Source organism: Malus sylvestris, chromosome 8, assembly GCF_916048215.2.
Source record: "Malus sylvestris chromosome 8, drMalSylv7.2, whole genome shotgun sequence".
Classification (NCBI taxonomy): Eukaryota; Viridiplantae; Streptophyta; class Magnoliopsida; order Rosales; family Rosaceae; genus Malus; species Malus sylvestris.
The window spans coordinates 9089604-9103807 of record NC_062267.1 but is presented as its reverse complement, the minus strand read 5'-3'; the positions used below and the strand labels follow the sequence as shown (position 1 = coordinate 9103807).

Sequence of the window (14204 nt, the reverse complement as noted above, 5' to 3'; positions counted from 1 at the left end):
TGAGATGTTAAATTATCCACATAAGCTATAATAGTAAAAAAAGAAGCCACTATTGTTTCCAACCGAAATGCCAAATCTTATATGGCATGACATGAAATGGCAGCAAAGGGTCTTGATGTCAAATTTGACAGCTGTTTCAAATTTTTTTTATTAATTATGAATTTTTTTATTAATATTTTAATGTCATTTATTATTTGATTGTTCAAACGGTAGAGTTGGTTTGGCTTCTGAGCTTCAACCACCACCACCCAACGACCACCACCAAATATCATCCATCCGAATCCATGTCAGTCGGGTCGTCGTAGGTTCTAGAGTACGACGTCGTATAGCAGCTTACAGTATCTTATCTTCCAAGGCTGCCGTTAACCTCCCCGCCATCCTCACTGTCCAGTAAAGCTTAATAGTGATGGCTGGAACCGTTCAGCAATACGATGTCGTTTGAACTGCGGATAAGCTTCACAGGGAATCAAAAGGCCTCCAATTTCTTCAGAAATCGTTTCTGAATCAGGTTTTTGTTCTTTCTCTGTACCCCCTTTTATGTTTTCGGATTCAGTTTTCTGATTCTTTTTGAAATAGTGAATGCAATGTATGCGAATTTAGCAAAAGGCCAAGCATTTCCCTTGGCAATTAAGGTTTGTTCGAGACCCAAATTGTTTCACACCTCAAAGTTTCAATCTTTACAAATTGGGTCTCATCCAAAACCCCCAATAAACCTTTAGTCCGATCAAACTCACAAAATCCACATCTGGGTTTGGTGAAAAAAATTATGGGTTGTCACATTTGGTTCGGTTTTCGACCGGTTCGTAATGTGCGATTCTCGAAAAGGGGATTGTTGCAAAACCCAGAAGTCAGCAAGTATAACCCCGGTTAGTGATAATGGTTCTTGGTAGGGAGCAACAAAGAGTTTAGATGGAGATCGTAGTAAGTCGTCTTGGGACAAATCAGCAAGTATTAGACAGAAATTAAGAAAAAATAATAATGTAACAAAACAGTATTTTAATTTGACATATTAGATGAAGAACAAAACATGAAAATATGTCAAAATACTACATAAATTATCAAATTTAAATTTTAGATTAAAAATTTGACTAATGGTGTCTGATGGAGTGTAGAAAGTGGGGTTCTCAAAACTCAAACAAAACAATATTAAATCATCCACTTGCCTTCAATAAAGCCAAGCAATTCCTCATGCAGACCCATTGTACGAAATCCAGCATCAGATTTTTTTTTTTATTTAAATTAAACCCAATAAAATATTAATTAATGGCCACTTGCTTCTCTTTAGTCAAATCAGTCAGTTCATGCAAGTTTTTACATTGCACAAAGGCTTATTTTATGGGACAAAGATCCCAGCCGGATCTTCCCATCAAATCCTAAGAATTTGAAGATTCAGATCTTTGGAATTTGATTTAATAACTATAATTATTATCACTTTTATAAAAGTTTTTCTGTTTGTAATCATTTGATTAAATTTTAACATTCTGAATTTCTGAATCCTTAGAATTTGATGGGATAAGATTCGGTTGGGATCTCTGTCCTATTTTGTGCTCCAGATAGAACCCATGCAATGGTGCGCGTTGCACAAGGAGAAATTCATTTGCCTCATGTATTTTTACACAGTATTAGACATAACTTGTTCAATATAATTTCAAATTGAGTTCTGTCTACGGCCACGTGTTTGTAAAAGTGAGTATCATTCGAAAGTTGTACAATAAGAGTGGAAACGTGAAAGGAAAACTGAGATTCACATGGAAGGCCTACTTGACATCTTAGGGGCATTTTGATAATTTCATTACTATTAAAAATAAAATATAATGAATTTTGGGACTGGATGTCATATTGACAAACAAATATATTGAAATATAAAAATTGAATTTAAATTTGTCAACTAGATTATCTTTTTCTTTTTCAGATTGGTGTTAGCATACTGAAAAAATATAATACTGATTAGTTCGTTTGCTTGGATGAGGTGAAATCCAAATATATGCGATGAGAGAAGTAAAAATGTTTTTTCCCCCTTATGGATCCGGTAAATGATTAGGTAAAAAGAGTAAGAATTGCAAATAATACTAATCGTTATTTTCTTTTTTTTTTTCTTCTAACCAATAATGCAGTAAGGATATTGCTTATGAATAATTATCGTAAAATGAACTCTTTATCTTAGTTTGTTGGTAAATATCACATATTCACTATTCATCCATTGTTCATCTATATCTTACTCCTAATTGTTCATGTATATCTTACTTCTAATTGTTTTTTTGATTGTGGTAATCTATTGTTTTACTCATTCAGTCTACTCTACATATTTGTTTGAAAACTAGCAGGAAGAAAGAATGAGACGGTTGGAGTGCAGAGTGAAAGTTTACTTTGATGCTACTAGGTTGGATCACCAGGTGAAATTTTCATTTCGAGATGTATATATATGTTCACTGCTTACATAACAAATTACTTTGTGTACTTGCGATGACTTGCTTGATTGCCCTGTTGCTTTGGCTACTTACTCAACATTTTTATACGTAGGAGAGATTTGAGTTTTATCATTACAACTAATGTCAAATTTAAAATGGTATGAATCAGGACAGCTACAAACTCCTCTTTTTTGTACCCAATATTTGCCAGGATATCCAATTAATTAGATCACTTTTTGTTTAATAGGGATTCTTAAATTTTAATTTGATTGGGTTTTGGGTTTATGATTTCAATTTAACAGTTCTATTTCTATATTTTCTTAACTCTGTAAAAAAATTTACAGAATTTTGAATACTGATACATAACTGAAACTCATTTTTGCCTAAAACACTGTTCCTTAAACAGCGGTCTCCCAATTTTGTCCCTGCTTGGTTTTGGAAATTAAGGTCTGAATTCTCAATCCTATGTTTCTTTGCTGTCTAAGATGATTTTGGGTTATATCTCTCAGAAACAATTTTTTTTTTTTTTTCACTAAGAAAGTGAAAATCCCTAGCCTTTAGAATTTCTAGTATTTTGTCGGTAATAATATTTTTTTTGCAGCTTTATACGTGTCTCTATTTCCAAATATGATGATCTCTTAATTTACTTTTGTAGCTTTTGTAATATGATGATCTCTTAATTTGCTTTTACATATCTTCTTTACTTCCTCTTCTAGCTCTATATATGATTCCATCTCCAAATAATTATTCCATATTTTCTATTTTTACAGGAAGCAAATCATTGAATACACACGGAAAATTAAAAGAGTTTTAGTATTTGGATTCGTAATTGATGAATAGTTTGAAATGGAGAACTTGGTTGATTGAGACAGAGAGAATCTGACAGCTCCAAACTCTGATCTGCTGATCTCAAAATGGAGAAGTTACTTCTCGGTTCACTTTCACAACGTAAACCAGCTCCTTAGTTCAATTCTTAAATATGAGGTTTTTCAAGTACCACTTTTCTGTAATGAAACATTTGAGTAGTACTCTCCAGGATATGCAATTAATTAGGTCAATTTTTGTTTAATTGGGATTCTTAGTTTCATACTAGGGATTTTAAGTTGATTGGATTCCGAATTTTTGAAACTCAAGGTAAAAATTGTTACATAGTTTCAAATACATAGGATTAATTTCATAACTTTATGGGTTGCTTTGTTATTGTTTTTTGTTGCAGATTTAATCCCTTGAACTTGAATTGGATTGCTCTTTGGTCAAATGCTTATTAATATTAAGTCTTTGTTCCGCATGTGGACCGTCATAGAAGAGTTCCTACCGTCAAATTATAACTAAGATTGCGACATCTGCTGCTCCACCATCATTTCTAAAAAATAAGGTAAAAATCTCTCTTCTCTGCAAATCTTTTTAACAATGAACCAATGAATGCACAAAAAAGTTTTGTACAATCTGATTTTTATGTCTTTCACTCATTATCTCATTGAACAAATCAATTCCGGAAGCCATTTTAAGTATGCTAAATACTTTATATTTGACATTTTGTGTGTTGAATATCAAGATAGAGAAACTTTTCTCTAAAACACCATCTGTCCATTTATGCATTCGTTTTTCTAAGTTAACAATTCTGCAAAATGAGGGTTTATATTTCACTTTTTAAACACCAAATTTGTTTTAGCATAATTCAATTGATTGGTATGAATATGAATACTTTGTAAAACTTGGATTCATACAATATTTAAGGTTTAAGGCCATAGCTCAAACTCGCATATGTTTTGTTATCTCATCGTTATCATTCATAGTTCAAAACACACATAATATAAAATTTGACATAAACTTTACACGTTTGGTTAATAATGCCTAATGTTTTCGTCTATGCAGGACCTGGTGTGCCAACAGTCTTCAACTGCGTAAGTCATTTTATTAACTTTTTGTAAGTCCTTTTATTGTTTTGATCTTTAGCAAGAGGATCCTTTAACAAATCCAACTATTTTAACAAATCCAACTGTCATTTGTTCACATTAACTTCTATTTTTCCAATTTCTAACAAATAAATGAAAACACCTACATATCAGGAGAAAGGAGGAACAAAGTGAAGAAACAAACCCATTAGATTAAAGAAGTTCAACACTACTCATTGTTTCTTATTCTAGATAGGGTTGTAAATAGATTTATATAAGCACTATGGCTTATCATTTATATTTAAAACTTTCTACATGTTTTATACAGTTTCAAAACCTGCAGCACCGCATGGATGCTTTTACTATTATTCATACTATTTTTTTATAAATTTTTAGTTCACAGACCATGTCTACATTTCGATCGTAATATCTAGTGAACAAGCTTCAATTTATATATATACTGTATAAACCGTAAAATTTGTGAGGAATTTGCTCCCCAATATCTGTGAACACGGAAATTTCCTGAAACGAAAGAGACAAGAACAACGTGCACAAACAAATATTTGTATTTGATGATTTTGGGTTACAATCTCTCTTAAATTTGATCATCTGATTCAATCTCCGTAAAGTGTGTATTTGTGGATGTGTGATTGATCCAAAGGGCCGTTGGGCTTGATCTAAGGATGAACGTTCTTCAAGGGCCGTGGACTTGATCTTGAAGGTGGATTTGAGCGGATCTTCAAAGGGGCTTTTGGGCTTGATCTTTGAAGATCAGTGATGAACGGATCTCCAAGGGCTTTTGAGCTTGATCTTGAAGAACAGTGATGAACGGATCTTCAAGGGCTTTTGGGCTTGATCTTGAAGAACGGTTGGATGTGTGGATTTGTCGACGTTGTTGATCCAAAGGGCCGTTGGGGCTTAATCTTGGATGAACAGATGATGAACGATGGTGCTTTCTTCAAGGGCCGTCGGGGCTTGATCTTGAATTGGTGGATGGTTGATCCAAGGGCCGTCGGGGCTTGATCTTGGAAGAACGATGAACGAAGAACGAAGAACACTTTCTTCAAGGGCCGTCGGGGCTTGATCTTGAATTGGTGGATGATTGTTGATCCAAAGGGCCGTTGGGGCTTAATCTTGGAAGAACGATGAACGAAGAACACTTTCTTCAAGGGCCGTCGGGGCTTGATCTTGAATTGGTGGATGATTGTTGATCCAAAGGGCCGTTGGGGCTTAATCTTGGAAGAACGATGAACGAAGAACACTTTCTTCAAGGGCCGTCGGGGCTTGATCTTGAATTGGTGGATGATTGTTGATCCAAAGGGCCGTTGGGGCTTGATCTTGGAAGAACGATGAACGAAGAACACTTTCTTCAAGGGCCGTCGGGGCTTGATCTTGGAAGAACGATGAACGAAGAACGAAGAAGGCTTTCTTGATTCTTCGGGAACCTAGATGCTTGAGAGCTTCGGAGTTTCAGAGCTTCAGAGCTTCAAAGTGTAATATGAATTGGTCCCCTCAAATGAGTGAATTAGCCTTCTATTTATAGAAATTTCCAAGGCCTAATTTTGAATATAATATTCCATATGAAATAAGTCGTTTGATGACTTTTCTAATTTATTTCGATTTTTTGTTTAGACACACGCTACGTGTAAAATTTATGTAATACATGAGCGTTGAAACTTTGATTTATCGGTCAACATTTATTTACCGAAATTTCGATGTCTACAAATGCCCCCACTTCAAGGCGCGTCGTATACATGTGCTTGTCACGTGTAGAAGATGCGTTTTGAAGTCCCTTAATGTAAATGTCGATCCAAGGGCCGTCGAGGCTTGATCTTGAATTGGGCTGGAGATTTCTTCCAGGGCCGTTGAGGCTTGATCTTGAATTGGGTTGGAGATTTCTTCAAGGGTCGTCGATGCTTGATCTTGAAGGTTGAAATTGGACCACAAGGAGCTTCATGTGGTAGATGATCTTTGGCTTGGTAGTGGATGAATCGGCACGTATTTTGTTGCGCTTGTTGACTTTCCATACCTTTGATCTTGAACTGGGTTGGAGGATTTTCTGGATTCCTCCAATTGTTGATTTTCCACAGCTTATTCTTGAACTGGATTTGATTCAAATATGGTGGACGCTTGACCTTGAATCGAACTTGTGATTTCCTCAAGGGCCGTCGATGCTTGATCTTGAATTTGGCCGGAAACTTCTTCAAGGGCCGTTGAGGCTTGATTCTTGAAGGTTGACTCGAACACATGGCAAGCAGGCACGAGGTGAAGGTGACGGCTTGTTGCTTTGTTCAATCTTTTTAATTCACACCTAAGCAGTTTGGTCAACGGTATGATCTTCAAGATTGATGGGTTCTTCTTCCAGTTGGTGACTTGATATTTAAGGATTTGATCCAAGGGTGGTGAAACGGCACATGCAGCCCACAACGCCTAGCAAGTCGACCCAAGAATTTGAGGGTCAAAACGAATCATCCACCCAGAGTGATTGCAAACCTGATGATATAAGATACTTTTGATTTTGAAGAAGTAGCGGATGAATCGACACGTGCTTTGTTGTTCTTGTTTCCACATGCTTCAATGTATCATTTTCCCTTGTCTTATCTATTCTTCTGGCAGAATGTAGCATCTTCTCGAGTTCTTCAGCTCAGACTCCTTCTGCTGAGCTGACTGTGCAGGCTGCATTCTTCTCTGCTTGTTTCTTCAGGCAGATGTGGCAGCTTCTTGAGTTCCTCAGCTTGGACTCCTTCTACTGAGCTGACTGTGAAGACTGCATTCTTCTCTGCTTGTTTCTTCAGGCAGATATGGCAGCTTCTTGAGTTCCTCAGCTCGGACTCCTTCTGCTGAGCTGACTGTGAAGACTGCATTCTTCTCTGCTTGTTTCTTCTGCACGTTGTCTCCATATGCTGCAAGGTATCATTTTCACTTGCCTTATCTGTTCTCCAGGCAAATGTGGCATCCGAGTTTGAGTGGAGGTTCCGGCATATTGTTTTCTTTATCCTTGTCTTTGTAGGTAAGAACAAGGACAAAGGAAAGGACAAGGAGAACGCATGATATGAGATACTCTTGCTTTCTACCCTGGTGATATGAGATACTTTTGCTTTGGTGTCATTTGTTTGCAGAGGTACCCCAAGGAATAAGAAACACTGAGTAACTCGAGAGGCTTCGTTGGGAAGGCATTCTCGGAGATGAAGAAAGGTTATGTATGTCTGCCTTGCTATGGAGGGTGAAGGTGGACAGTTATAGGAAATTCTTTAGTACCTGTAGAGGTACTATTCTTTTACTCGTGTCAGTAACCAATGCGTGATTGATCAGTATGGCTTCACGTGCTTTCTTCTTTATCAGAAATCTTCGACAAATTGTCCGTAATTTTCGTCAAGCTGAGTGTGCATGTGACAGGTGTTGACGAGGCTGAAAAAGACTGGCGCCTCTTCGATATCTGAGATCGGCGCTTCGACAAATTGCCCGTGATTTCCGCAAAGCTGAGTTTGCGCGTGACGGGTGCTGACGAGGATGAAAAAGATTGGCGCCTCTTCGATATCTGGGATCGGCGCTTCGACAACTTGCCCGTGATTTCCGCAAAGCTGAATTTGCGCGTGACGGGTACTGACGCGTCTGGAAAAGCAAGATGCTTCTCCGATTTCTGAGCTTGCCTCTTCGATTTTTGAATTGGCCTCTTCGAATTCTGAGCTCGCCTCTTCGATCTCTGAAATCCCGTCGAGTGTTGATTTTTTATAAAGGCACGCAGTTCGTTTCAAAGCTCACTTGAATTTTCGCTTGTAGAAACTCCCTTTGTGCACTTCTAAGATCTTGATTTTGTCCGACTTCTTATTTCTTCAACACCTTTGAAAATGTCTAGACCCTCCGACCGTCGTTTTGATTTGAATCTTGGTGAAGAGGCAGTCCCGCCTTCTCCAGACAACATATGGCGCCCATCCTTCATATCCCCTACTGGTCCTCTTACCGTTGGGGATTCGGTGGTGAAGAATGATATGACTGCTGCGGTGGTGGCCCGAAACCTTGTCATTCCCAGAGATAACAAACTATTTTCCAAACGGTCTGATGAGTTGGCTGTTAAGGATTTTCTGGCTCTCAGTGTGCAGTGTGCAGGTTCTGTGTCTAATATGGCCTAACGCCTATTTGCTCGAACCCATCAAGTTGAATCATTGGCAGCTGAGGTGATAAGTCTCAAACAGGAGATTAGAGGGCTCAAGCAAGAGAATAAACAGTTGCATAAGCTCGCACATAGCTATGCGACAAACATGAAGAGGAAGATTGACCAGATGCAGGAATCTGATGGTCAAATTTTACTTGATCATCGGAGGTTTGTGGGTTTGTTCCAGCAGCATTTGCCTTCGTCTTCTGGGGCTGTACCGCGTAATGAAGCTTCAAATGATCAACCTTCGGTGCCTTCTCCTTCTGGGGTTCCACCGAGTGATGATGCTCTGAATAATCACCCTCTGGTGCCTCTCTGATCCGGGGCTCCGCCGAGTACTGAGGCGCCACCTGATCAATGAAGGCTTTTGTTTGTTTGCACTTTTCTTTTTTTTTTCTTTTTTTTTTTTTGGTATGTAAATGTTCCGTCTGTAATTTTTCCAGAGAAATCAATGAAATGGACTTTATTTCTCTCAATGCATTTGTTTTTTTTTTTTTTTTTTTTTTTGCATGGTGCTAGCCACCAAGGATCCACTTTCTTTTTTATTTATTTGTTTATTTATTTATTATTATTTTTTTTTTTATATATTATTATTATTATTATTATTATTATTATTTTATATATATATATATTTGTTTTTTCTTATTTTTTTTCCGCTTTCGGTGCTGGGTGCACCACCATTCATTTTTTTTTAATTTAATTTTATTTTCCTTTGCTTTCGGTGCCTGGTGCACCATGTCTTTTTCCTTTTTTTTTTTTTTTTTTATATTGTAATTTTTATATGCACACATACATACATACGTACATACATATACATACATATATATATATATATATATGGTGCAGGATAGGAGTTTGGAGGAGGAAGAAGGAGGAGCACGGAGGATTCTCTATGGCGTACCGGACGGAGGTATGATAGCAAAGCAGCAGATATGGGCTGCTCAGATTCAAGAAGGTTTGCAGAGCCTCGTCGCCGGTGTTGAGCTCAGAAAGCATGCTTTGGACCCATGCGGAGAGATCAGACGGGTTGTAGTGGACGGTGTCGGTCTTCTGAGCAACGAGGTGGGATTCTCGGGTCGTCAGCGTAGGCGAGTGGCTCCAGTCCGATAAGATCTGGTCGGGTTGGTCTTCGGGTCGTGTCGTGCAAGGACCGGTGCGAGATCCGGTTGGAGGATCCGAACTCTAGCGAGCTGTTCGCCGCCTACTTCGTGCTCAAGATCGAGGATGGCACCGGGAAGTACGCCTTCATCGGACTATGATTCGCGGAGCGGAACAAGGCTTTTGATTTCAACGTGACGCTTTCGGACCACGAGAAGTACGTGAAGAGGGAGCACGAGAAGGAGAGCAACGGCGGCGAAACTAGCGACGACTGCCACATCGATATTCATCCCGCCGTCAATCATAGATTGAAAGAAGGTGAGACGATAAGGATAAACGGGAAGCCGAAGCCGCAGTCGACGAGTGGGGCCGGGATGTTGTCCTCATCTGGTATGGACTCTGTGAAATGGAGGAAGGTTTGGGTGGGCGGCCATGGAAGAGCAAGGCCCTGACGGTGCAGCTCCGGCTCAGGTAGCGGTTCAGGGTGGAGAAAAGGTGGAGCAGACTATAGAGTTTGTGTGCTCGATAGACGCTGCGCTGGAGGCTATGGAGCTTGATGATGAGCTCATCTTCTTTTTCAGTGAAATTGCCACGATTGAGATCAGGTCTAAGGTAGTTGATCCACCGCAGCCTGCAGCTCTTCCCGCATCGGAGGAGGCCCGCCGCCTTGGGCAGTGACCGCCAGCAACCCTCGCCGTGAGCTCTGATGTAGGCAATGAGGCGGTCGTATTCTTCCTTGGTCCAAGCTCCTTTGTTGGTGTGAGCCTTCTCACAGCAAGGAGATCTTCCCATTTAAAAAAAATATGGAAAAACTTGAAAGCTTTAAGAAGAATAATTAGTTGCAGCTAGAAAGTCCGTTGCCTTTGTTGTTGTTTATGTCTGGTTTTTTTTTTGTTTTAGACACAGATGAAGTGCTGGTAGATTCTGAGGACACGATCGAGGGTAAGAGTGAGGCCGTCGAGAACGACGCTGGATATGACAGCCTGCATGAGGAGTATCAAGAGACAAGGAAAAAATGTAAATCCGCAAGGCCGAGAGGATCATGATCATGCACTGCTACTGCTAGTTGTTCTTCTGTACTACTCATAATTTGATTATACTCGGATCATATGCTCCCATTGGGTCGGATATCTGCTCTCTACTGTCACTGACCGCCGAATCACGTGGTTGCCGCTGGAGAAGTACTGGTAATTTCTGAGGACATGATCGAGGCTAAGAGCGAAACCGTCATAAACGACGCTGGATATGACGGCCTGCATGAGGAGTAAGGTTGATGGCGTGAACCGTGCTGGGCAGAGACATATATATATGTTTCCCTTTTTTTTTTTTTTTTTTTCGAAGAAACTGTAATTTATTTTGTACAAAGAGAATTGCAAATTTTCTTAACAAAATAAATTTGTAATAAAATTGACTTTCTTTAATAAAACATTTATTCTTTTTTATTTTGATGTGACTGAACTCGAAAAATTGAACATTCGAGCTGCCTACGTACCCTTCCAAAGAAGAGATCAAGTCGTAACGTAGTTCAAATACTTTTTTTTTTTTTTTTTTTTTTTTTTTGCGCCGTTTGCAGTTTTAGCTCATGCAGGCAAGGAGTGTTGGTGTGTTTGCAGTTTCAACTCGTGCAGACAAGGAGCATTTGGTGCCGTGTTGCAGTTTCAGCTCGTGCAGGCAAGGAGCGTTGGTGTTGCCTTTTATGCTCGTGCAGACCAGGAGCGTTTGGTGCCGTGTTGCAGTTTCAGCTCGTGCAGGCAATGAGCGTTGGTGTTGCCTTTTATGCTCGTGCAGACCATGAACGTTTGGTTCGTGCAGTTTTAGGCTCGTGCGAATAAGGAGCAGTGTGTCCTACAGTTTAGGCTCGTGCGGACAAGGAGCTTTGTGCCATGCAGTTTAGACTCGTGCGGGCAAGGAGAATTTGTGAATTTTGTCAAGCAATCCGGGAGAGGCGTTCCTCACAATTTTCATAGCAAGGAGCTTTGACCACGTGATTGAAGAAGTCTTCGGGCAAGAAGTCGCGCATCGTGATGGCAACGGACGATCTTTGTGTCGCAATTTCATCATCTTCAACACGTTCACGTTGCTTTGAAGGTTGACAAGAGCTGCTTTGCCCCCTTTCCGATTGGCGGACTTGTGGAGGAGACGTATGCTTCTTGTGCAATTTCTTAGGAGTGACTTGAGTCCATCCTTCAACTTTGCTTGTCTTTGAGGATGCCCCCAGTGGTTGAGGTGAAAACTTTGAGTTGGAAGAGCCGAAAGGGATGGTGGTATAGTTTGACTTCACCACATCGTCAAGATCTAGCTCGATGATTCCTTTTTGAGCCAGTTTCATGATAAGATCTTTTAGCACGAAGCACTTTTCTGTCGGATGACTGATGAAGCGGTGGAATTTACAGTACCTTGGACTGTCGGTGCGATTCCTCTCTTCTGGCCGTCTGCACTCAGGCAAGCCGATCACCTTCTTTTCCAGCAAGTCTTCTAACATGGCAACCACATCAGAGTCGGGGAATGGATAAGTTTTCTCCTCAAACTCCTTCAAAGTGCGTCTACACATCTCTTGATCACGAAAGCCTTCGACTTGAATCGCCTTGCCTCGTGTAGGGATTTTGACGGGAGCTGTGTTGACTGTCATTGCTTCCTTGGTGGATTTCCACGCAGCTTTCTCCACATTTGTCTCAAGAACTTTGTCGTTCTTGTAGTCGGCGATCGATTCTTTCTTCCCATGATGGGCGATGCTTAACTCCATGTCATGGGCTCGGGTGGCTAGCTCTTCGAAGGTCCGTGGTTTAATGCCTTGGAGGATGTATTGCAAACCCCATTGCATGCCTTGGATGCACATCTCGATTGAAGAGGTTTCCGAGAGCCTGTCTTTGCAGTCAAGGCTTAGAGTGCGCCATCTGTTGATGTAGTCAATGACTGGCTCATCCTTCCACTGTTTTGTGCTCGTTAGCTCTAGCATGCTCACAGTGCGGCGGGTGCTGTAGAAGCGGTTGAGGAATTCCCGCTCCAATTGCTCCCAGCTGTTGATGGACTCAGGCTCTAGGTTCGTGTACCACTCAAAGGCGTTTCCTTTCAACGAGCGCACAAACTGCTTGGCAAGGTAGTCCCCTTCGGTTCCTGCGTTGTTGCAAGTTTCAACAAAGTGGGCAACGTGCTGTTTCGGGTTTCCCTTTCCATCGAATTGCATGAACTTTGGCGGTTGATAACCCCTTGGCATCCTTAGGGCATCAATTTTCTTTGAATACGCCTTCGAGTACAACCCGGAGGTATTTGAGCTCCCTTCGTATTGTGCCTTGACGGTGTTGGCAATTATCTCCTGCAGTTGCTGGATAGAAAGAGATCCCGTGAGTGCCGTTGCTTGGTCTGGCTCCGGCTTCACATCGATATTCTCCACTGAAGGCTCCTCTTCTGGGTTAGGGTTATCTCCGTCATGTGGCTCCAGTCGGCTGACGAGTGCAGCGATTTGCAAGTCTTTTTCTTCCACAGTTCGGGTTAGCCTTGCGATTGCTTCATTCATTTGAGCCAGCTGCTCATCGATTGAAGTTGCTCCAATGGTCATGACTTGCATGGCTGAACTGTCGCTTGAATCGGCATCGGAGAGCATGGATTCGGAGTATTTCCTTGGGCTTTCCCCCCTTGGTGCCCTTAGTGAGGCTAAGGTGATCAAAGGCTCGTGCCTTGGGTGTTTTTGTTCCCTTGGCAGAGTTGATGCAGAGGTGAAAGAGGCAGCAGAAGTAGCTCTTGCCATGCTTCGAGTCGTGATGCCCAAAGTGACACCAGTTACGACGAAGACGCTTTTGTTCTTTGCGTCGGTTGCGGGAACAGTTTGAGCCTTCCTTGATGCCATTAATTTTGGAAGTGCGCTTGAATTTCTTGAACGGAGAAAGAGATGAGAGACAGAGATTGTCCCACTGGGCGTGCCAATTTGTGAACACGGAAATTTTCTGAAACGAAAGAGACAAGAACAACGTGCACAAACAAATATTTGTATTTGATGATTTTGGGTTACAATCTCTCTTAAATTTGATCCTCTGATTCAATCTCCGTAAGGTGTGTATTTGTGGATGTGTGATTGATCCAAAGGGCCGTTGGGCTTGATCTAAGGATGAACGTTCTTCAAGGGCCGTGGACTTGATCTTGAAGGTGGATTTGAGCGGATCTTCAAAGGGGCTTTTGGGCTTGATCTTTGAAGATCAGTGATGAACGGATCTCCAAGGGTTTTTGGGCTTGATCTTGAAGAACAGTGATGAACGGATCTTCAAGGGCTTTTGGGCTTGATCTTGAAGAACGGTTGGATGTGTGGATTTGTCGACGTTGTTGATCCAAAAGGCCGTTGGGGCTTGATCTTGGATGAACAGATGATGAACGATGGTGCTTTCTTCAAGGGCCGTCGGGGCTTGATCTTGAATTGGTGGATGGTTGATCCAAGGGCCGTCGGGGCTTGATCTTGGAAGAACGATGAACGAAGAACGAAGAACACTTTCTTCAAGGGCCGTCGGGGCTTGATCTTGAATTGGTGGATGATTGTTGATCCAAAGGGCCGTTGGGGCTTGATCTTGGAAGAATGATGAACGAAGAACACTTTCTTCAAGGGCCGTCGGGGCTTGATCTTGAATTGGTGGATGATTGTTGATCCAAAGGGCCGTTGGGGCT

General features: G+C 41.0%; 1 long non-coding RNA gene across 2 annotated transcripts; it reads left to right on the top strand.

Annotated features, from left to right (window-relative positions):
• Nucleotides 1-211: 211 nt before the first annotated feature.
• On the top strand, nt 212-10842 carry LOC126632596 (uncharacterized). 2 transcript variants are annotated; one of them, XR_007626774.1, is made up of 6 exons: nt 212-508; nt 2325-2393; nt 3179-3356; nt 3625-3783; nt 4284-4312; nt 10455-10842. It is a non-coding gene; the product is annotated as an uncharacterized LOC126632596 (long non-coding RNA). The 2 variants fall into 2 exon arrangements; XR_007626773.1 differs by lacking the exon at nt 10455-10842 and adding an exon at nt 4478-4692.
• The last annotated feature ends 3362 nt before the right edge of the window (nt 10843-14204 follow it).